The sequence below is a fragment of the Gracilinanus agilis genome, chromosome 2 (genome assembly GCF_016433145.1).
Source record: "Gracilinanus agilis isolate LMUSP501 chromosome 2, AgileGrace, whole genome shotgun sequence".
In the NCBI taxonomy this organism is placed as follows: Eukaryota; Metazoa; Chordata; class Mammalia; order Didelphimorphia; family Didelphidae; genus Gracilinanus; species Gracilinanus agilis.
Window position 1 is genome coordinate 386,909,879 of NC_058131.1, and position 23,638 is coordinate 386,933,516.

Sequence of the window (23,638 nt, forward strand, 5' to 3'; positions counted from 1 at the left end):
CCCTTTTTCTACCAAAGAAATGGGGTTAGATTTGAGTGACAGTTTTTTTTGCTCAATTTTGGGTCTTGTTTTAAGGGAAGGAAATAGCATGGCATAAAAGAATGGACACAGATTCTGGAGTCAGAGGACCAGGGTTCAAATCCTAACTCATCCAATACTAGCTGTGTGAACCTTGGCAAGTCCTAACCTTTCTATTTTGATGTCCTTATCTGCAAAAAATAAAATTAAAAAAAAAGTATATATATTTATTTTATTTACACACACACACCAGCTCCTACCTCGCATAGGCCTATTATGGATGTGAAGTACTTTTTTGGAAACTTGACAAGCACTATATAAGCTACAGAAATTCTACCTCACTTACTGGTTGTATGACCTCTTTGTAACTTAGCTGTCACATCTGTAACATAGGGAAGGGATGAGATAATGGCTATGAAGAGTTAAAAATTAGGAAGGGGCACTCAATTAAATGAGATTATGTGCTAGGGATCACTGTATCCAAAGCTCTTATCTAATCAGCTAGCTAGTGCAACTTTGTCAGTGGTCATCATAAACTTTTTAATTTTGACACATGTAAAACATAGATAGAGTTAAAGGGGAAATTAGAAGAGAAAATGATAAATGCCAGAAAGCACCTTAGATTGGGATTAGGAAATAAAAGACCAAAGGTTTATAAATTATTCAAGGTGGCATTTAACCTTAAGAGAATGAAAACCTGAAAGATGACTAATTTCACTTGAGGAATAATGAGGCCTAAGGTAGGGCTAAGACAGATTTGACTCTTTCTTTCCCTGGCTTAATCATACTGGACCTTTAGAATTTGGTCAAGTGCCCATATGAAGAGGAAAAAATTAATGCTCAGAAAGGGAAATGATTTGTCTGGGTCACATGGAAAGTTAGCAGCAGAGCTAGAACCTAGAACACGTTATCTCCCAATTTCTAAGTTCTCTTACAAGACAATGTTATTCTACCTCTTTCTTAAAAAAAGTTTTTGTAGATGATCGTTTTCAGTCATGTTACAGTAACTTTTTTTTTTTTTTAAATACAAGCACTATCTAGAAAGCTTTAGAAGCATAGATCTAGAGCTGGATAGGATCTTAAATCCAGAATTATTTAGGGACATAAGAGCTTTGGATGCAGTGATTCCTAGCACTCATTTTTTGTGAGTGCTCCTTCCTAACATTTAACTGTTCATAGCCATTATCTACCTTTATCTTTAGAGACAACAGTGACAATAACTTTTCACATTTTCCATGGTGATTTTTTCTATTATCTCGTTTACTCCTCACAATAAATACTATGAGGAAGCCACAGCAAGACTTTTGAAGTTCAAAGAGATGACTTGTTCAAAATCACAGAACTGGTTGAAAAATTGATTTGGAACTTGAAGCAAGAGCTTCAACTCCCCTTTTTATCCCCCTTTGTCAAGCTATAAAAAAAAATGTTGCTATCTGTGTTGTTAAAAAAAAAGGCATCTATAGATAACGATAACTTTATGCATCAATGGAGATGGATTCGGATCTTTCAAAGAAGTTTTGATGGGAACCAGGACACAATCTGGGCAATAAAGCTTTTCAACTTTACTCCATAACTTTGGAAATAGAGAGCCCTTAGAAAGTGGAATGCTAGGGGGCAGCTGGGTAGCTCAGTGGATTGAGAGCCAGGCCTAGATATGGGAGGCCCTAGGTTCAAATCTGACCTCAGACACTTCCCAGCTGTGTGACCCTGGGCAAGTCACTTGACCCCCAATGCCTAGCCCTTACCACTCTTCTGCCTTGGATCCAGTAAACAGTATTGACTCCAAGACAGAAGGTAAGGGTTTAAAAAAAAAAAAGTGGAATGCTAACACTAGAAAGAACCATGGAGATCATTTTACAGAAAAGAAAATAGAAAAAGACAAGTCATTTGCACAAGGTCCCACAGGGAGTTTGGTTAGTAGTAGAACTTGACACTTAAACCTAGAGCTTCAGATTCTAAGCTTAGCACTTAAAACACACACCCACACCCACCCACCCACATCCACACCCACCCACCCACCCAAATATGGTTTCCTGGGTTCATGCTGTCTTTAGAAGGTATGGTCTAATTGGGAATACAATGTTAGAAATGGGAGGGACTTCAAGTTCAACTGATACACTTCAAAGACAAGACTCTAAGGCCTACAGAAGACAAATAACTGGTAACTTGCCTGTAATTTGTCACACTTGGTAAATTAGCGACTAGGCACAGGGCAAAGATTTTGCAGCTTACCAATACGACAGAAGAAAAAGTACCCAGAGGGCAGCTAGGTAGCTTAGTGGATAGAGGAGGTGCAGAGAGAGAAGGTCCTGGGTTTAAATTTGCCCCCAGACACTTCCAAGCTGTGTGACCCTGGGCAAGTCACTTATTCCCCCATTGCCTATCCCTTACCACTCTCCTGCCTTGAAACCAATACACAGTATAAGATGTAAGAGTTTAAAAAAAAAAAAAAGATAAAGCACAAATCTGAACCAAAGTATATGCTAAATTCCTAGAGGCTTGGCTTCCTCAAGTGTAAATACAACCCAACTCTCTGTATTTGTCTATCTGTGAAACTTTTTTTGGGGGGGGGGGGAAGGGGAGAAGAGATATATATTTCAAATTTCATGTAAACAATTAAAAATTTTTTCAAGTTTGAGTTCCAAATTCCTTCCCTCCCTGAAAGAGCAAGCAATTAAATACAGATTACACATTGCATATGGTCATGCAAAAACATATTTCCATATTAAACACATTGCAAAAGAAAACAAGACAAAAAAGTTAAAAGTATATTTCAGTCTGCATTCAGACTATCTCTGGAGGTAGATAGCTTTTTCATCATAATTCCTCCAGAACTGTCTTAGATCTTTGTATTGCTGAGACTAGCTAAATCATTTACAATTGATCATCAAACTAAATTGCTGTTACTATCTATAATGCTCTCCTGGTTCTGCTCATTTCACTTTGCATCAGTCTCTGCATATCTTCCAGTTTTTTTTTGAAATCCTCCTGCTTATCATTTCTTATAGCACTGTAGTATTCCATTACAATCATATACTATATAACTTGTTCAATCATTCCCCAAATGATGGACAACCCTTCAATTTCCAATTCTTTGCCACCACAAAAAGAGCTCCTAGAAATAATTGTGTACAAAATGGTCCTTTTCCATTTTCTTTTGTATCTTTTTTATAGCATACATATAATATATATATTTGGGGGGGCACAGTTCTAGATTGCCCTCCAGAATGGTTGGATCAGTTCACTATTACACCAACAGTGCATTAGTGTACCAGTTTTCCCAAATCCTCTCCAACATTTGTCATTTTCCTTTTCTGTGCTTTTCTGTGATAACCAATCTGTTAACAAACGATTAGGGAAAAGAAAAAGTGTGAAGTAGCCCCATTTTATTAAGTATCACTCTAGTATTTAGAGTTCATCACAACTTGGCCTCAACCTAATTTTATAGACATGTTATGACATACCCCAATCCAAACTATGGAGCCAGCTACACTGGCTTAATTATTGTTCCTAACTCAAGGCACTCTATTCTCCCTTCTGCCTCTCAAAATCCCTAGTTTCCTTCCAAACTCAAATGAAATACCATCTGCATAAAGCTTTTCCAGATCTTCCCCAATTCAATGCTTACGATCATTTTGTAATAATTTCTATTTTATATAGTGCCTTAAGGTTTGAAAAGCTTTTTTACAAATATGACCTCATTTTTTCCTCACAGTAGCCCTAGGTAGGTAGATGCTTTTACTATTCTCATTTTATAGATCAGTGGTGGTGAATCTATGGCACAGGTGCCAAAGATGGCATGCAGAGTGCTGTCTTGTGGGCACTCAGGCCACACACCCCCCAATTCATTAACTAGAAAGTCAGAGGGACTCGAGCAGACCTCCTCCCTGTCTCCACTTCTCATGATGACATTTTTTCACACTCCCTATTCCTCTGCCCAAGGGGAGTGGCCCAGCACTCCATCTGTAAAAGGTTTGCCATCACAGTCATAGATGAATACACAGAGGCAGAGAGGTTGAGTGACTTGTCTAAATTTGAACCCCAGGGCTTGCTGACTTCAAATTTAGTGCCGTTCTGTGTACTAGGGCACTGCCATATATACTGATATATGTACATGTTATGCCCTCCCCCCTCCCCCAGTGATCTGTTATTAAATTATTTTGAGGGCTACCAGCTCCACCAGATTTCCCAAAAAAGGTTAGGAACCCTGGGTCTTGATGGTAACCAAACTCATTGTGGAATCCTTGCTTTTTAAATAACCTGGGGAAAGTAAAATGGCAGTGTGTATCTGCCTCAGAAAGGTTCCTCAGAGGTGGCAAAAGTCAAATAGTCGCTCTGTGCCTCTCCTCAAGCCACTTTACAACCAAAAGCATTTTGGGTAGACAGGAGCTCAAATTTAGGCCCCTATGTGCATGCTGCTAGGCTCCATGTCCAGCTCACTGTAACTCCTACAAAAGAGATAGACTCAGCAGCCTGAGTGGCCAGCAGACGCCTCTCCTCTCAGAACTCCCTTTTCTTTGAACCCCAACAAATGAGGAGAAGAAAGGGCTAATGACCCAGAATGGGAGAATGGGAAGGAAAGCACTCTAGAAAACAACCAGTAGCTATTGGGTCATCCTCTTTCCTTCAAACAAATAGGTATCAAGATCTATCAATATCTGAATATTGAAAAATTTCTTTAGTCCAACTACTCCCTTAAACTATTTTATAGATGGAGAAAACTGAGGCCACAGGGAAAGTATGCCCAGCCCCCCAAAATAGCAAAGCGGCAGTCATGGCTCAAATCCAGGACTACAAAACTAGGCTTGTTTCCAATCCAATATTTTCTCCCCACTCTTCTCTCATTTACAGATCTGAGTGCTCATCTGTGGACCTTTACATTCAATAATAAAGAGCCATTGTGGAAATGAGAGGGCTGGGCCTCTAATACCAGATCTGCTACTTACTACCTGGTTGACCTCAGAAGAATACTGTGCCTCCCTAGGTCTTTGTTTCCTCCTCTGTAAAATGAAGCTACTAGACAAGATTATTTCTAAGATTCCTTCCGGTTCTATATCTTATGGCACTATTCATTCCATGACCTTATAATTTACTTTATTGGGGACTAATTGGCAACACCAGAAGGGCAAATTGCCCTCATGAACTAAGAAGTAAATACAAGGAGAACTGATCATTTTGCCTAACATCCACCCCTTTCATTTATTCAAGTAGCCATCAGTTAAATGAACCAATTAACTGAGAACTGTCATGCCGAACTCACTTGCTAGTCAGAGTTAAGTCATTTATATAAGTCAAGACAGCCCCAGTTTTCAGATTTTTAAAGTCAACAAATGCTTATTTATTGCCTGAGGAAAATAGCTTAGAAATTAAAGCTAATACTTCTCATTTTGCAAAGAGGAACAGAGGCCCAGAAAGGGAGAGCGGATCTGCTCAAGATCGTGTAAGGAATTAGTGATGGAACTAATACTTGTATACCTGTATCTTGTGATGCTTGACCAGTGAATGCTCTTTCCACTCCCTCACTATTCATTCTATGCTCATTTGTTTCTTGGTAAATATTCTTAGATCTATTCCATGAAGACAGGCATTGTTAGTTTATTTCATTTATACTTCCCCTCCCCACTCCCTATCCCTCCTTTATATTATAGTTCTTGATGTCTGACCACCTTCCCACAACTGAAGCCCCTATTCTACTCAGGACTGATGAGCTTACTGAAATTGGAATGAGTAAGAAGGGAATGCCCCACATTCAAATATAGATCATACTAGGGTCAATGAGCAGGCGAGCACCTGGTTCCAAGTATTATAGGATACAGGAAAGGACCTCATAACAAAAAATGTAGTATCTGAAAGTACCTGGGGAACTAAGTGGTGCTCGGGAAGTTTTATCTTGGGGAATTCAAATCTAAAGTCAAGACACTAGTTATGTGATCCTGGGCAATCACTTGACCATGTTTGCTTCAATTTCCTAATCTGTTAAATTAACTGGAAAAGGAAAAAACAAACCATACTGGTAGCTTTGCTAAGAAAACCTAAAACAATGTCATGAAGAGTTGGACATGACTGAAAACTACTGAACAACTTGGAAATCTTAGAAATCATTTGAACCAACTCCATTCCCTTTAAAGATAAGGAATGGCCCATTGGCTGTGGGAGGGGTTGGGGTAGGAGGAGGGGAGGGAAAGAACATGAATCATGTAACCATGGAAAAATTTTCTGAATCGATAAAATTAAATTTTAAAAATTGATAGGGAAAATGAATCATTTCTCCCAAGGTCACCCAGAGTTAGGTAAAGCTGGAATCATACCTGAGGCCCATCCCTCGAAGTCAGAAAGGAGTACCAAAAAGCAGGACAATTTCAAAAGCTACAAGATGAATTTATTCTATACTTGGAAAACAAGTTATGCATAAGAGCTACAGTTTCATGTGCAATCCTCATTTTCTGTTCTCTTATGCAGGTGGAAATGTCCATTTTAGTTGGTATTTAAGTTCAAAATTAAAAAAAAAAAAAAAAAAAAAAGAAAAAAAGGGAAAAAAGGGGGGGGGGGGAAAGGGGGGGAGGAAGGCTGCCTCATATTCAAGGCCAAGGCAGCAGTGCTTTTATAAAAAGTGAGAGCCAGGCCTCAAATGGCAAGTAACTCCCCCAAGAAGTTTGAGAAAACATCAAAGGGATGACATGTTGTTGAATATAAAAACGGTTGTAGTAGGCTCTTATTGCACACAAAGACAATATAGTAGAGGCCCCAGAGCTCAATAAGTTAATTCCCTCTACCCTCTCCTTGTTCACAGCCACTAAATAGAAGTATTGATTACTCCGAGCAAACACAAGCTGGGCTCCTTCCCACACAGGCCTTGGGATCATTTCCACATCTGCTGTTAACCAAGAACATGGTCTTCGGCAAGTCATTTACTCTCATGTGTTAGTAAAAGTGTAGGACTAGATGTCTCTTGACTTAGAAGCTGGCTCCTTCCAGGTTTTTCTAGTTCAAATGCCAGATGAAGGAGTTCTGATTCATGACTGGAATGGGTAGCTTTGACTATGGGAGATGGCAAATGCCATGTGGTCATTACAGCCATCCCCCTACCTACAAGGTAAATATAACGGACATTTATATTATATAAGCATGGAGTCAGGAAGACTTAGTTTCAAGTCTCACCTTTTAACATGTACTTGCTATGAAACACTAGGTAAATCACATACCTTTTTAGTGTTTCGGAGAATTTGCTAAGACTATATAAGTAACAGAGAAAATGCCGATATGCACCAATAGTTTCTTCATCTAGAAGTTCTTTAATATCACAGAAACCATGGGTCTGGATCACCACTAAAAATGTTTAAAATAAATTAAAATATGTTATCCCCATTTCACAGATGAGGAAATTGAGGCACAGAGAGGTTAAATAAGACTCAGAGAGATTAAGCGGCTTATCCAGGTTACATAGCTAATAAGGATTAGATGCAGAATTCAAAATTTTTATCTTCTCAATGTCAAGTCTACTGCTTTATACAACATGACACCAAGCTCTGGGAGCTCAATGATACAATTCTTCAAAGAGCTCCACAATGGGCATGATTCTAGTGTCAAACTTGTGGCCCCTGAAAGGGATTTCAGAAGAACCAGCCTCTTTAGAGGTTAGGGAATCATGTGTCTTCCTGATAAAAACCAGGCTCAAAGTCTACATCCATCAGAATGGAGGCAACAGGCGCTCCAGTCCTCTCTATAATGGAAACAATCTCCTTTGGCAATCATTTTGACTTCTTAGCAACACCCCCAGGTACTAAGGGAAGCACTTATCCTCACACAGCCAATTAGGCCTCAGGAAGTTGTAGAATCTATCTCTACCACCAGGGGGGTCAGAACTCTCTGACCAAGCACACCAGCTATAAGTACTGCCCTCCACCTTCCTTCAGAGGTCACATTCTCCAATGCTAGCCTGCCCTGAGGGTAGGACTGTGAATGTCAAACACTTTCCTAGAGCCAGAAAGACTCCAGGCTGGTCCAATTAGAATGGGTAGGCCCCTCTAGGGCAGAAGAAACAATTACAGATCACAGATAGGAGTTAACTGAGGCCTAAAAAAAAAAAAAAAAAAAAAAAAAAAAAAAAAAAAAAAAATCATACCAACAGTTACGCTGGTAACAGAGCATAGCAGTGGCTTCATCAGAAAGACCTGGGTTCATGCCTCACCTCTAACATACTTGCTATGTGACCCTGGGACTAGAAGTTTCAAGAGAAAATCCAAGTGTGCACTGACTGGTAGAATAGGAAATTTATACCAATGAAATCACAGATATAACCCCAACCACATTGGTAACAATAGTGGCAGACCTGGGATTTCTGACTCAGGTTCTCTGACTCCAGGCACAGGTGAGGCTCACTAAACTGTTAACCTGCGATTTCATGGAAACACTATCTTTGGAGTTAGAATCTCAGCTATTCACTGACTTTTGATCTTACTGAAGTCCCATAATTCAATTCAACAAATCTGTAGTTAAGCATCAATATGTGCTATGCTCCAGATTTGTTTTCCCTTTTTTGTAAAAAAGGCTACTCACCTGGTTCAACCTCAGTAATAATATGATCTAGGCCTAAATTCTGGGAATCTTTAAAGGAAGAGGGCTGATTAAGGAGGATCTCCCTCACAATTTATTTGCTTAAGTAACAGCTATGGTCCCAATTCTTAAAAAACAGCAAAGAGGGGCAGCTGGGTAGCTCAGTGGATTGAGAGCCAGACCTATAGACGGGACGTCCTAGGTTCAAATCTGGCCTCAGACATTTCCCAGCTGTGTGATCCTGGGCAAGTCACTTGACCCCCATTGCCTACCCTTACCACTCTCCTGCCTTAGAACCAATACACAGTTTTGACTCCAAGACGGAAGGATTAAAAAAAAAAAAAAAAAACAGTAAAGAAACACCTAAAGAGTGAGTAGTAGTCCCTTTGTTGTAACACACCCGGTCCTTTCCTCCAGTCCAAGGATTCTTAACCTGAGATCTGTGAACATTTCAAAAAATATATATTGTTAATCTTATTTCAACATAATGTAATTCTGTGTTTAACTTATATACTTAAAAAAGTATCATTCAGAGAAAGAATCTATGAGATTCAGACAGACGATGGTTAAGAACTCAAACTGAAGATCAAATGTTAGAAGCAAGATGGAAGATGTGAAAATTGTGCACCCTTCCAGTCTTGTTCAGGGTAGGTGACCAAGAAAAACAGCAATAGAGCTACTCAAAGTTTTTTTTTGGTAGCACTTCAATTGTGGTTTCTACTGGCCTAGAGATGCTAGCAGAAGATTTAAGACAGTATAGGGGGCAGCTAGATAGGCTCAGTGGATTGAGAGCCAAGCCTGGAAGTGGGAGGTCCTTGGATTCAAAATGGGCCTCATCTACTTCCTAGCCGTGTGACCCTGGGCAAGTCACTTAATTCTCATTGCCTAGCCCTTACCACTCTTCTGCCTTAGAATCAATACACAGTATTCATTCTAAGATGGAAGAGTTAAAAACAAACAACAAAAAACAAAACAGGTTAACAGATAGGCAATCTTTAGCTCTAAGGGTGACTAGTATTTCTGATGATCAAAAAACTAGAAATAAAAAGGAAAGTTAAACATACAGGTATTGAACAAAAAAAACCATGTCAACCTTACTATACCTGGAAATCATGCCAGAATTCCTATTTATTCTGTAAAATGAGGAGTTGGACTAGATGGTCTCTGACCCAGGTCGGACACTGGCTTCATAAATAAGGTCTTATCACTTTAGCTACTTGGGTCTCATTCGGAAAATGGTGATAATATTCACACTGGCTACTTATAAACCTTAAAGCACTACAAAAATGAGTTCTCAGAGAATCATTTTTAAAGGTTAATGACACCAACCCCTTCATTTTAAGAATGAGGAAACTGAGACAGAAATGTGAATTTGCTTTGCTTTTAAACCCCTGGACATTTGATTCTTCAAGACACCAGGAGAGTAGAGAAGGGGAAGAATGCAGCCAATGAGAATGAGAATTTCTGGGCAGTGTTTCTCCTGCCTGGGTGCAAAACCTCAAGTTGATTTAGCAGGGAAAGAGTTCCTAACAGAACCAAACCAAGGTCAGATTTGGCATGGTAGAAATTCAAGTCAAATTAACAATCATCAAGAGTTCTTTCTGTTCCTGACACTATACTAGGAAAATGAAACAATCTGATCTTCAACTGGGCATAGGGGGTTTCTTAATCTGCCCTCAAGAAGCTTGCATTTTACTAATGGGATACATGTAAATAGATTATTAATACAGTAACAGAGAGCATTACAACTTTGGGGTGAGAAGTGTAAGAAAAAGTTTCATAGGAGAATATGGTACATATTGATGTAAAGGGGCCTACAAATTCCAGAAGGTAAAATGATAAAAAGAAGCAATGCATGATGTGGTTCTCCTGATTCAGAAGGATTAGGTTTGCCTTCTGGCTCTGCCACATAAAATTTTGTGATGTTAGGCAAAATGTTTCTCTTTTGAGTATGTTTCCTCATTTGTAAAATACTTGTATGTTCTACCTCGGAGGAGGCACAATAGGAATCAAATAAGAAAAGCAATGTGTAAAGTTGTTTACAAGCCTTAAAAATAAAACAGAAATGTCAGCTATTGTGTATGTGGCCCCAGAAGAGTTCCAGGTTCAGCCCAAGATGCACAGCTGTTGACCTGCAAGACTTTTAAAAGTACATACACCTACTTCTATCTGCTCAAAGGGAACATCAGATGTGAATGAATATGAGCAAAGAGAGCATTCCCTATGGAAACACACTGCTTATGTCCAAGGAAGCCATAATACTCAAGGTCTGGCAACTCTCATTTCTGGGATCCAGAGCTTGATGAGATTAAGCTGAGGGAGATCTGTGGCCCATCTTAAAAGCAGCCTCTGAGCCAGGAGTCTGCTTCCAATCAAAGTTTCCTTTAGTTGCTAATTCTGTCCCTTTTCCAAAATGTAGTACTCTTCCCTTTCTCCCACCCCACCTTTCCCAAAAGACATTTCTCATTTCCCTTCAGCATGTTCCCTAATCTCTTCCTATTCCTTAGCTCTCTAAGGGTCCTCAAGTTGTCAGATCATCACCTCAGGCTAGAGAAGGCATCCAGGGTGCAAGTGAGAAGCTTCCAAAAACAGCTACTGACCCATCCCTCTTCTTGTTATTTTTAAAATTGGTTGAGTCTGAAAAGCAGGTGGAGCTGGGAGCTGGAGTAAAATGAGAAGGGGTGGGAGCAAAAACTGAATTAGGCAGAAGCACCAAATCCTCCAAAGAATCCCCAGGAGATGGCTGTTGCAACCATGGGAAGGATGTATCATCTACATCTCCAGTCTATACAGAATTCTATAGATCCTTGAGACTCAAGGAGTGGTTCCCATGGTATACTTTTCCTCTTTTAGCAGGTACCATCTTGAATATGCTTGCCATCATCTAAGAACCATGTTAACCTTGAGTCCCAGGGAGTGATCACCAAGTCTCCTTAAACATGCTCAAGACTCCCATAACCTTGAAGATCAGTAACTTGCCAGGACTTGCACAAAAATACAGTTCCCCACAAATATGTTGGGGCTGGGGATGAATACCAGGGTGACAGGACAAAACAGCCATAGTCTCTGTTTTCCCATCTGGTCTTCAAAACCCTGGTAATTACTATTTGGATTTACAGGATCTCTTTCATCTAAGGGGATAGAGAAGGTTCACCTATCATACCTCATAGAAGTCTTACAAGATGGGATAGCAAATAATAAATGATAAGGCAATGCCATTTTACAGAAAGGAAAAAAAAAGAAGTATGAATAAGCAGTATATAGCACAGTGGGAAGTGTACTGAATTTGGAGACAAGAGTCCTAGGTTCAAATCACGCCTCTCTAACCATGATCTTATAGACTCAATGACCTGTATGGTTCTTACAAGCTCTAAATTTAAGTTCCTACAAAGAAGATAGAAGTACCTGGCTTTAAAATGAACCAAGAGTTCTTGGCTCTTCTATACAAATTCGAGGTTTTGCCACTGACTGAGAGGAATCAGCTTAGGAGAAAGACTCCCTCCACTGGTACATCCTTGTTTTAAGAATAACACATGTTCTTTGGTCTCAAATCTGACCAGACACTTCCTAGCTGTGTGGCTGTAGGCAAGTCACTTAACCCCAATTGCTTAGCCTTCACTACTCTTCTGCCTTGGAATAGATACTTTGTATCAATTCTAAGAGAAGGTAAGGATTAAAAAAGAATAATACATGTTGTTATGCCAAGTGGTTCCACAATAAGGTCAGTTTTCAGACAACTCCTTTCTCTCAAAGGTGTGGAGGAGAAAGAGGGGAAAAACAAATACTTCCAACTCAGAGCTGTATGAATCAGTGAACAGGCATCCACTCCAACCTATACCACTCTAAAATGGGAAGACTACCCGCAAAGAAGTAAGCTACAGTGCAGTTGTTCTCTCCTACACAGGGTCAATATCATGCACCTAAATAGCTGGTTCTTCCTGGTCTTCTGGGATAACCACCGAATAAGGGTTATTTTAAAACTTTAAAGAGAAAACCCAGAACTCCATTATTTAAAATGGGAAGTGGCCTCCATCCTTTTGGATCATTTTAACTCCACCCCCACCTCCCCACAGCAGTATACCCGAATAAAAGTAATTAACCATTACATTAAATGTAATGGGTGCCCCAAAGCCATGGACTGTGTGTGTGTGTGTGTGTGTGTGTGTGTGTGTGTGTGTGTTAGGAGACCTTGGTTTTAGTCCTGGCATTGACTTCCTGTGCAAACCTTGGCTAGGCCTCTTTCCCTCACTAGGACTCAGTTTCCCCTTCTGTAAAATCAAAGGGCTGGCCAAAATTATTTATAAAGTCTCCTCCAACTCTTAATTCTCTGTTTTATAGTGCCCTTACAACTCTGGCTGGCAATCTATGGTTTCTAGCCCAGAGCTAGAGCAAGAAGACCAACACAGAGCAGACCCCAAGGCTAAGCTTTCAAACCACAAGATGGATGACTCCAAGACAAGGTCCAGAAAAGGTAGCTTGGTGTAATGGGAAAAGTGTTATCACTGGCCAAGTCATTTAAACCTGAGCTTCAATTTCCTCACTTGTAAAATAAAATTGGGGCTAGACATCCTCTATCTAAGTCAGAGGTATCACAATCCAAAGTGCTTCCTGAACAAGACTAAAATGTATTTTGGAAAATATTTAACAATTTATACAATAAAATATAGATAACATTTTAAAACTACATTAATATGTGGCCCAAAGGGATTCTTATGTATGGTTTGGTAGCTCCCATTTCTATTGATATTGCTCTAACCTTCCCACCTCCATAGAGATCTAAGTCTTCAGCAGGGTACTATACCTCCAAGAAATAAGATCAGTTCTCTTAATTCTGAGAGATTTCTGAGTCCACTTATATCATCTTGTTATGGGGCAATCTCAGGTTATGTCAAGGTGTAAGGGGGTGTGATCCCCAGTCTCTGGGTGACCAGATACAAATACTTCTGTAGGAGAAAACAGCACTGTAGCTCACTTCTTTGGGGGTAGTCTTCCCATTTTAGGGTGGTATCAGTTGGAGTATATGCCTGTTCACGATTAATACAGCTCTGGAAGGAGGGGAAGGGATCAAAAATGACAGGTCTAAAAGGATATGTCAATCTAGGATTTATTCTAGGACAAATTTCTCTCCCTCCAGCCCCACTCCTATCCACTGAAAAGGAAAGAAATATGACAACATCTATATGCATGAAAGAAGATACAAGTTTTGTATCATGGACTTTCTTTAGCAGTCTGGTGAAGGCTTTGGACCATATTCTAGCAATATCCCACTCCTATACTATTAAGTGCAGAAAATAAATATTTAAGATTACAAAGGAAATCAATTATATTGAAATACAATTATGAAAATATTCTTAAAACCACAAACGTGTTCAGACTCTAGAGGTTAAGAACTTCTCTAAGATTGCGAGGGTTTCATTAAGTTTGCCAAATTTCATCTATTGGACTATGGTCTGGTCAAGACAAGAAACAAATCCATCAGCTTCCCCTGTACTCATTGTTGGCTCTGGAGAGACCCCCAGAGACACTATACAGAATAAGAACCTGTGATCTTCTAGTAATATGTAGGAGTTTTTTCACTCAAACTTTACACTAATCCAGGTTCAGTCCTCCTTCCCAACTTTCTCCTAACCATCAATAAATGTAAATCCAACTAATATATATTATATATATATATAAGTTCAACTAATATACTCATTAGATTGCAATCTATACTAGAGAAGGCATGTTTCTATTCATCAGTTCTTTCTCTGGAGGTGGACTTTCATAATTTATTCTTCAAACATTTTATTGTTTTGAATGTTCACTTGATTTGATTTTTCATAACTTCATGTAAGTCTTTCTATGTTTGCTTTTCTTAAGTTAATCTGCTCAATAATTCTTATGGCATAGTAGTATTATTACAATCATATGCCAAACTGTTCAGCCATTCCCAACTCATTGACAACCCCATAATTTCCAGGTCCTTGGCACCACCACAAAGAGAGCTACTATAAATATTTTAGAAGATATAGGTTCTTTTCCTTTTTCAGGAACCATTCAAAATTTTTTAAAATTATGCACCCCCCCCAACTTCATGTAAAACATTTTTTCTAGGAACCAGCCCTTTATATATATATTTAATCTCACTGGCACCAGCCATAATGCCGTCAACTGTAAGCATTTAATGAATGCTTAGTCAAAACTGAGAAAACAGAAAACAAAAACATTTTCCAGACTGAAATCATAACATAAAGCAGGAAAGATATTTTGGCTCTAAGACCCCAGGCTTACGGGATGATGTATCTAATCTCATCCCCACTCCACGGTAAATGCCCCAGCTTTGTGTTCCTAGAGCTTTGATTCAATCAAGCACTGCCCACATTAGCCCCCTAAACTAACTCAGCAGGAAGCTGTTAATACACCTGTATTGACTTCCAGGAGAGGGCATCAGAGTAGCACAAGACCTGCAGGTCTCTGCCTCAGGACTCCTTTCTAAAGAGTGGATATATTATAATTAGATCAGCTATTCAGAGTGGGACACATATAAAGCACTGAAAAACAGTATTCTAGAATCCCTGCTTGACTATACAACAAAGACTACTCCAAGAATCAGAAAGGACCTCTTTGCCTCATTTCCAGCACATTATCAAACTCAACAAGGGAACTTGGGGCATAATAAATAACCCAAATGCCATTTCACTCCAAGGATAAATTGGTAATGTCTTTAACAAATTGGAACTACTGCATTTCTCAAGGACATATCTGGTTGATTACATCAAAGTGCTTCTGTGATTTTGCCTAGCTTCCTTCCAAATGAACTAGCAAGATCATCTTTAGTCCCTATTCTGACTGGTTGTAGAGAAGGCATTACCTCACCAGGCATTCTAAACAGGTAGACAAGACTTCTGTGGAACTAGAGACTGAATGCTAATTCTGGTCCAAGCCAGAGTCTGCTAACAATAAATACCTTAGGCCAGAGGAAAGGCAGCTCCAGAGGAGGAGTGGACTGCTGGTTTTATTTGTCAGTAGAGAACTCTGCCAGAGTTTGGAGTCTTCATCAAATGCCTGATTCTAAAAATGACCAGGAAGCTTGGTGAATGGCTCAACAAATAGGAATTTTCTGAAGTTCAGAGAAGGTTCCAAACAGCCCCATGACAGTTCCTACTGCCCTAATTCTTAAAGGATGTGGGGCACAGTCCTCTTTCACCTGTTAAACTCAGAGAAATGACCCTTTCCCCACAATTACACCTATTTTCAATCTGAGGCCAAATGTTCACACATCCCCCCAAATGCTAGGGCCTCAGAAACCTCGCTTCCTATGGAGGCCCAGTGCCAGGCTCTTAATATCAGACTGCTACTGTGGGACCATGGACCCCTGCCATAACACTTGGCCAAAGACCCCATACTTGCATCTCCTGTCTGGGTGCCAAGACTTGCTTTTAGCATTGTAAAGGCTGTTTTTTCTAATTATATTAACTGGCTCCCAGCATCAGATAAACCAGCATTATATGTCAAAGGCACATTCCCACCACTGTCTTCATTCTAATAGCATGATTCCCAAAAAGTGGGCGCCACTGCCCCCTGGTGGGTGCTGCAGTGGAACAGGGGGGGGGGGCAGGGCGCGGGAGGAGTGGTGATGGCCACAGGTGTTATTTGGGGGTGGTAAATAACTGTAAGGGGGCAGTAGGCCAAAAAAGTTTTGGAACCACTGATCTAGCCAGCATCACTAGCCTTAAGAGCTTTCCCCCTGGATTTGGAATCCCTACCTAACTTCCCTGTATTTTCCAAGCCCTTTTCCCAGAGACTAGAAAAAGTGAGGGAATCTCCCTTTGAGTTCCTACCACAAGGCACCCCGGATGCAACATATTTGAAAGTTACCAATAAAAATATCCTTTACATTCTTTCATTTCTTTGAATTTCTTTGAATTGAATTCTCTCATTTCTTTGAGGCTTAGAAAGGACAAATGACTTATCCAGGGATACACAAGTATCAGAAAAAGAACTTGAACCTAGATCTCCCTGATCCCAAGGCAAGCACACTATCCATATAAAACACTGCCTTTCAAAGAGCAAAGTTGTTTTCAGTCCTACTTACTTTATGTCTGAGAACCCTGGAACATGTGTTGGATGTTTCTTTGCAGAAAAGACCTTTGAGACCCCTTAAGTTTTCCTGTCTCCAACATAATCAGATATCTCTCCTAGCTCAAGGATAGGCACTACAAATCTGGCACAGTGGCAAAACTTTGAATTTCACTTCGGGAAAATATGAGTTCAAGACCTGGGTAGGAAATCTGAGGACTAAAACTTGTTCTCTGGGACTTTAAAAAGCAACCTCTCAGCACCCAGGTCAGAAAGTGAGAACTTTTGAGAGGTCAGACCCAAATCTTCACAGTGGAGCCCTAGAGACTTGATAATATGAAAATTGGTTTTTTTTTTTGGTAGATTTTATCCCTAAAGAATCCCTATAGCATAAGGATGATATACCTCCCAAGCTCAAGAAGGCACTAAAAATAGAAAAACACTGGTAGAGCTAATAAAAAAAGGGGCTCTGAAGAAAAGCTAATTGCAAATATGAGTAAATCACTTCCCCCTCTTCTGGGTCTCAGTTTCCTCATTTATATAAAAATATGTATAAAATGAAGAGTTTAGATAATAATTCATAAGGGCCCCGATGGGTTATGTGCTCTGAAGGGGGAAGTGGATTACTTAGAAGAGATCTCTCTTCTCTTCTTTGGTTTTGAGGTTTTAAAAAAAAAAACAAACATTTAAATATGGACATAATCTCCCCCTTCTCCCCCCAGTTAGTTACTTGGCTTTTGCGAAAGCACAGAGCAACGATCTCTGAATTGGCAGGGAGTTTAACAGGTCAAAGTCCAATGTCTTCATTTTACAGGTTAAGAAGAACCCATAGCTCAAAAATAAGATGTGACTTAATCCAAGGTATCAAGAGGCAATAGGTCACAGAACTGGAAGTATAACACAATTGATGGCACTTTTATTACATCCTATGGCTGCCTGGATTTAGTGATTTACATTTTGCTTAATTTTAAGCGAGTGCCTTTTCTTTCAGGAACTCCCTTCCCTGGCTCACTCCAGAAACTATCTGGAAGGTCTGATGCCCTGTCAGCTCCTTTCTAGGACCTCTTCTTTTTTTAAAAACCCAAGCCAGCAAGGGCTAAGCAATTGGCATTAAGTGCCTTTACCAGGGACCCACAGCCAGAAAGTATCTAAAGCCACATTTGAACTCCCAACTCCAGGCCTGGTGCTCTATGCACTGTGCTATCTAGCTGCCCCATCTGTTCTCAGGTACTTGCTTTTCACAATTTCTGGTCAGCAATTTTCCTCCCATTTTTCAGAGATGAAAAACATGACAATAAAGAATAGCATCAAAAAAGTGTTTACTCCTACCTAAAATAACATAAGTGTATCCTATTTGAGATAGGAGTAAAGAAGAAAAATGATAGGGGGAAGTTGACAGACTTACCTTTAGTGACTACAGCTCAACCTCAAAGATGAAGTGCTAGTAATCCTAACTGGTCAGAATTAACACATTAACATTGTCAAACTCTTCCTACAATTGGAAGAAGTTATCTCAGCCCTGGTTGTAATCTTACTGTCCTAATCCCCAACTTCTAACCATATCTGTAATATAATCCCTTTATAGAAGAGAAAGTAATGAATCACAGATTTTTAGAATTGTCAAAAGATTTTGAGATGATCCCAACCTCAATTCAAACATTATATTCAGTAGAGTATGTGTAGAGTAGAAAACTTTTTATCCCTTTTCAGAGATTCCATTTTTGCCTTTTTTTTTAAACATCCATCATTTCCTAATGCTTCCCTTGCAACTAAGTACAATTAATCAAATCAAGCACAATGGACATGATTGAAAATGCATGTCTTATTGCATATCTAAAGTTCACCACCATTTTCTGCCAAAAGGCAGGAAGTATGCCTCATGGCCAATCCTCTAAAGCTATGATTGCTTTCAACAATGCCTTCCCTTCTATTATTGTGGGAATTCATACAAATTGTTCTGGTTTGGCTTATTTCACTCTGCACCAGTTCAAATAAGAGGCAGAGTGGTTGAGCTGTAAAGAAAACCAGGTTTGAATTCAGAAAACCTGAATTCAAATTCTGACTCAGAAACATATTACTTGTATAACTTCTGGCAAGTCACTAACAAATCTCCAGGCCTTAGTTCCCGTTACCTGTAAAATCAGAGTGTTGGATTAGATGATCTTGGAGCAAGACCTATCATAAATCCTCCTAGTTCTAAAATCTATAATCCATTAGTTACCAAAGAAAGCTTATTGGAAGAAGGGACATGTGAGCTAGATAAAGAATGGTTAGAATTTTAAGCAGGTAGAAAGTACTTTTAAGATAGGGACACAGAAAAACACCAGGTATATATTTAGGGGACTTTCAGCTTGACTTCAAAAGATACACAGTACCGGAAGAGTTGACTTGTCCAGAGTTATGCCAATGAGTTACAGTACAGTCTCAAAACGCCTAGTTCCAATACTCTCCAATACCTTACTACCTTGGCAAGGTAATCTAAAATGAACTCAGAGTTGTGAGGTTGAAGCCACATTAACTATTTGTTTTGAAGCGTCTTATGGGCCAACTGTTTCCTGCATTATAGGGAGGTAAGGAGAGGGGTGGGAGGGCTAGCAAGGGCAGGGCAAAAGGTGAAAGGACAGTTCAGAAGACAGCGCTTTTAGGAGATTCCTCATAAGGAGTTCCAGACACTTCCATCCATTCCAAAAAAATATAAACAAAACACAATGTTGTCAAGACACCATAACCTATATAAAGCACATAACATTTCCAGGTGTTAAATGGATCCTTGGAGTAAGGCCTACCATAAACCCAACACCAAATCCAATAGCAGAGATACACTTAGATGATGTCTAAATCACAATTTGAATTTAGGTTTAAAATCCTATTTCCTAACTCCAGGATATGGGAAAAGAGTAGCTGTCCAGATTTGGGGGGAAGTTAGGAGAGAGGAAAAAGCTTTTTGGTTGAGGCTACAATCCACTCTAGCTTCATGTTCCATTTAGAATATAGTACGGTAAATTATAGAAATTATACCAGAAGAGTACTAGCCAATTTTACTACAACATATCATCTAAGAAAAACAATGTGTTATCATATACATCATAAATGATTATGAGAAATGGAGGTACAGTCTCCATGCACTTGTGAATCCTCAAATATCAACTATATAGAGATTCACAGTGACCTAGACATGCTTGCATTTCAGTCTAACTTTCTTCTATGCCCCCAAAGTAACCACTGACTCTCCAAACCAGGAGTGAACAGGGAACAAAATCTAATTTTAACACTAGGCTACTAAGCATGAGATAATTAAATCAACTTTAAGAACACAATATATTAATAGATCATTAGGAGTGGAAAGGTCCTTAAAATGTCAGAAGTAAAGGAAACAACAGAAAATCTAAGAGTTGGGGATGTTAGAAATCATTTAGTGTAATATTTTTACAGATTCAAAGATCAAGTAATTCTTTGGGTTATCTGAACCATGCCCTCCATTTGTAAGGCTAAGCCAAGACTAGACTTTACTTTCAAAGGTATAATCTTTTAAATTTACTTTGTAGTTTAATGAATATTCACAGAACCAAGTGTTGGAAAGTAGTTTTAAAAGTTAGTTCAATTTTATTTCACAAATGAGGAAACTCTTCTCAGAAGAGAAGTGACTGACCCAAGGTCAGAAGGCAGTTAGTGATAGGTCAGGGATTCAAACTTAAATTTCCTTATTTTCATGTAAAGGAAATGGTGGCAAAATAAAATCTAAGATTATTCTTAGGTTTACACATTTGAATGAGCCTGGATAATTATACAGGAAAAGTAAACTGCAGGCAGGTATGACCTCAAAGCATCTTTCTTTACTCCTTACTGTGCATGTCCCCTCAAAAAATACTACCAGAGCCAAACCAGTGAATAAAAATAGGCTTCTATTTAGCTTTAGAAAGCTTTAGAAAGTTTGAGCTTAAAAGCTTACACTCTATTCTGTAGACTCCAAAAAATCCAGAACTTGAAGATTATATTAATGTAATAACTTACAATAATCTATGAATTTGCATTTCAACTCTATCAAAGAGTTAGGTCTGAAGGAGAATCTCAGAAGTCAATTTAATCCAATCCTTATAAAATTCAGAAAAACTGGGAAATTTTGCTAGAAACATCCAGTGATGTGCCCAAGGATAAAGTGGGTCAGTACCATAGCAGAATTAGAACCTTACAATTTCTACTTTTCCCTTTTCCTTTAAAATATGGTGCTTATCATCCACGTGCCCAAAGAGGGGCAAGGCACCATTACATTGAGAGCAACCTGTACATGCAGTTTACAGAGCACTTTCTTCACAACTGCTCCATGATATAAGTACTATTATAATCCACATTTACAGATAAAAATCAGTATTCTAGTACCCCAGCTAATACTGGCAAATAAAGAGTTAGAGCTTGACCTCTTCTTAACTTCTTATTCCACATTCACTATGACACGCATACCAAAGAAAAGGTATCTATTACCAAATCACATTATTTTTTCTCCCACAAAATATAGAATTTTTAAAAGCACTAAATCCCAGGTTGGGGGTGGAGTGCCTTTAGATTAAGCAAGGTTGGAGATCTTAAAGACAAGAGATAACAGCAGAAAAACCTATCTGGCCAAGATTTGGTTTGAAGCACCTGAAAAGAATATCTACTTCCCCTCTTGCTGGGGGAGAAAAGGGGAAAAGCCAGAGCCAGGCTGAACATTTCCCATATGTCAACCGTGGTGATGACGCACCATTTTAGAGGGCATCAGCTTTCACAAAATGCCAGCACATGCACCTGTAGGCCATCTGACGTACACTGGGATTTAAAATCCAAAATGCAGGCTCACCATTAAACAGCCTGGAGTCAGATGCACATGGCTAACATCCATTTCCCTTTCCTTCAGTGATCTGAGAGCCTATAGATCTTTTTTCATTTTAATGTGTCCAAACCTATTTCAAAATACCTCTCTCTTAACCCGAGTGGAGATGATCTTATAGAAAATGGAGGTTTCCAAATTATCTTTTGCATAAGAAGGTGTTCTGGAAAGGGAGGGGGTTAAACACAGTTTGAGGTACTGTTAGTAAATCCCAAATGAACCCTCCTCCCAATGAAGCAACCGTAAGAGAAATGCCATTGCAACACTGATCTAAGGGTTGGCTTTTCAGTTTCCTTCAGGCCAAGGCCTCATGCCAGCTGAAGGAGGGCATGCTTTTACCTCCTCCCATTTGACTTCCCTGAGGCCCTATGGTCTCCCCCTCTCGATTCTCCGTTCAAGACTTACAACAGGAGAAAAATCATCAGCCTTCTTAGATGGAAGAGAGCCAGGAAGACTAGGACAGTGGGAAGTCCCTGCACTCTCAGTCACGATTTCATCCAGCGGAATACAAAACTGAGTGACCCTGCCCTGATTAAATAGGTTGGAAACCTGGGGGAAAAACAAAATGGGCTGGCTCAGACACCCAGGGCGAAGGGTGAAAATCAAGGCCACGAGGCTCTCCGTCCCACACAGGCCCGTTCCTCACTCTCTTTCCTCCCTCTTCCGACACAGTAGTCCAGGGAATTCAGCTCCTAACTGCGGTCTAGAGGGTGGAGAGACCCCACCCGAAAGGGGGTGGGGGGAGGGTACAGGGTATGGGCCTAGGCGAGGGGATGTTGGTCCGGATCACATGCCGCTTTCGGCAAGCAGCGAGGGGAAAGAAACCACGTTGTCTTTACTGCAGTGGAATGCTGGGAAGGGGAGGAAGCTAGAAGAGACGCACACGCGCACACACACACACACCCTCGCCTGGGCCCAGCGGGGCCGGCGTTCTAAAATCGAACCCTGCAACTGGGCCGCTAATCCCGCCGACCCTTGGGGTGGCTGCCCCGCAGTCTTCGACCTGTCACTCACCGGGCGCTGCCTGGCAAAGCCCCCACTTTCACCGTCCCCCGCCACCTCCCCCCAACACCCCACCCCTCCACATTTCCACGCCCCTCCTGTCCGGCTCCCCGGCTGGATATTTCGGTAGAATATGACCCAACCCCATGAAGAACCTATAAAAATTACGTATCTGGGTCTCCGGGGGAAAAAGACACACACACACACATATATATGTATCTCACCACATTCTCAGTGACACGTTTGGTTTTCTTTTTTTTCCAACCCCCTCCCCCTTTTTACAGGGTGCTGGGGGAGGGGGCGTCGAATCCACCAACCCAGAGCCAACACTAGATAACTTTGAAAACCAGAATCCATATTTGTCGCTACGAACTCATCGCGTTCCGCCCAGGGCATGCTAGTGGAGCGCTCACAATACGATAAATGCTGCAACGCTCAAATTGTGGAGTGAGGGGTTTGGGAAAAGCCCTTCTTCCTTCCCCACCCCCAGTAAGCTGAGTGTTCTGGGGGACAACAGCGAGTGAGGCAAGGGAAAGGGTCACTTACACCCGAAAAGTAGTTTTCCCAGGGGCTCGAGGCCTTCTCCTCGCCGCTGCCTAAGCCAGCTGGTACGGCCCCGGCAAGGCCGCTCCAACCTGCCCTCGCCCGGACCCCGATCATTACAAAGCCCCGGCGTCCACCCGAGGCCTGCGTCACCTCCCGAAGAGGACAGCAGGGGCCTGGCGGCTGCAAAGACCCTCGGGGTGGAGGTGGGGAAGGGAGAAAATGATGGAGTCCCCGCTCGCGCCAACCCCCCCCCCCCCCCCACCACCACTGCGGCCCCGCGCGGCGAGGAAGCACTACCCAAGAATGCAAGAAAAGAGCGAGAACCCACCTGGCGGGGACTGTCCGTTCACAGTGACCAAAGCCGTCGGCCCCGCGTTTTTCGTCCACGGATTCACCTTGGGCGGGGGGGCCTCGACGAACTCTCGGCGGCAAGGCTCGCCGCCCTCTTCGCTGCCGCTGCCGCCGTCACTCTCGCCCCGGGGCGGCGGCGGCGGCGGCAGCTGCAGGCTTTCCCTCTCAGGCTGGGGGCCGTCGTCCCGGGACTGCCTGACTGAGCTGGTTTGCCGCGGGGGCCGGGCGCCTTCGTCGCCGCCGTCC

General features: G+C 40.9%; 1 protein-coding gene across 2 annotated transcripts in view; it reads right to left on the reverse strand.

Annotated features, from left to right (window-relative positions):
• LARP1 (La ribonucleoprotein 1, translational regulator) overlaps positions 1-23,548 on the reverse strand; it is a 56,762-nt gene extending 33,214 nt beyond the window's left edge. For both annotated transcript variants that reach the window (XM_044664479.1, XM_044664480.1), the window contains exon 1: positions 23,370-23,548. The gene's annotated coding sequence lies outside the window, so the exon portion shown is untranslated. The remainder of the gene's footprint in view (positions 1-23,369) is intronic.
• Between the last annotated feature and the right edge of the window lie 90 nt (positions 23,549-23,638).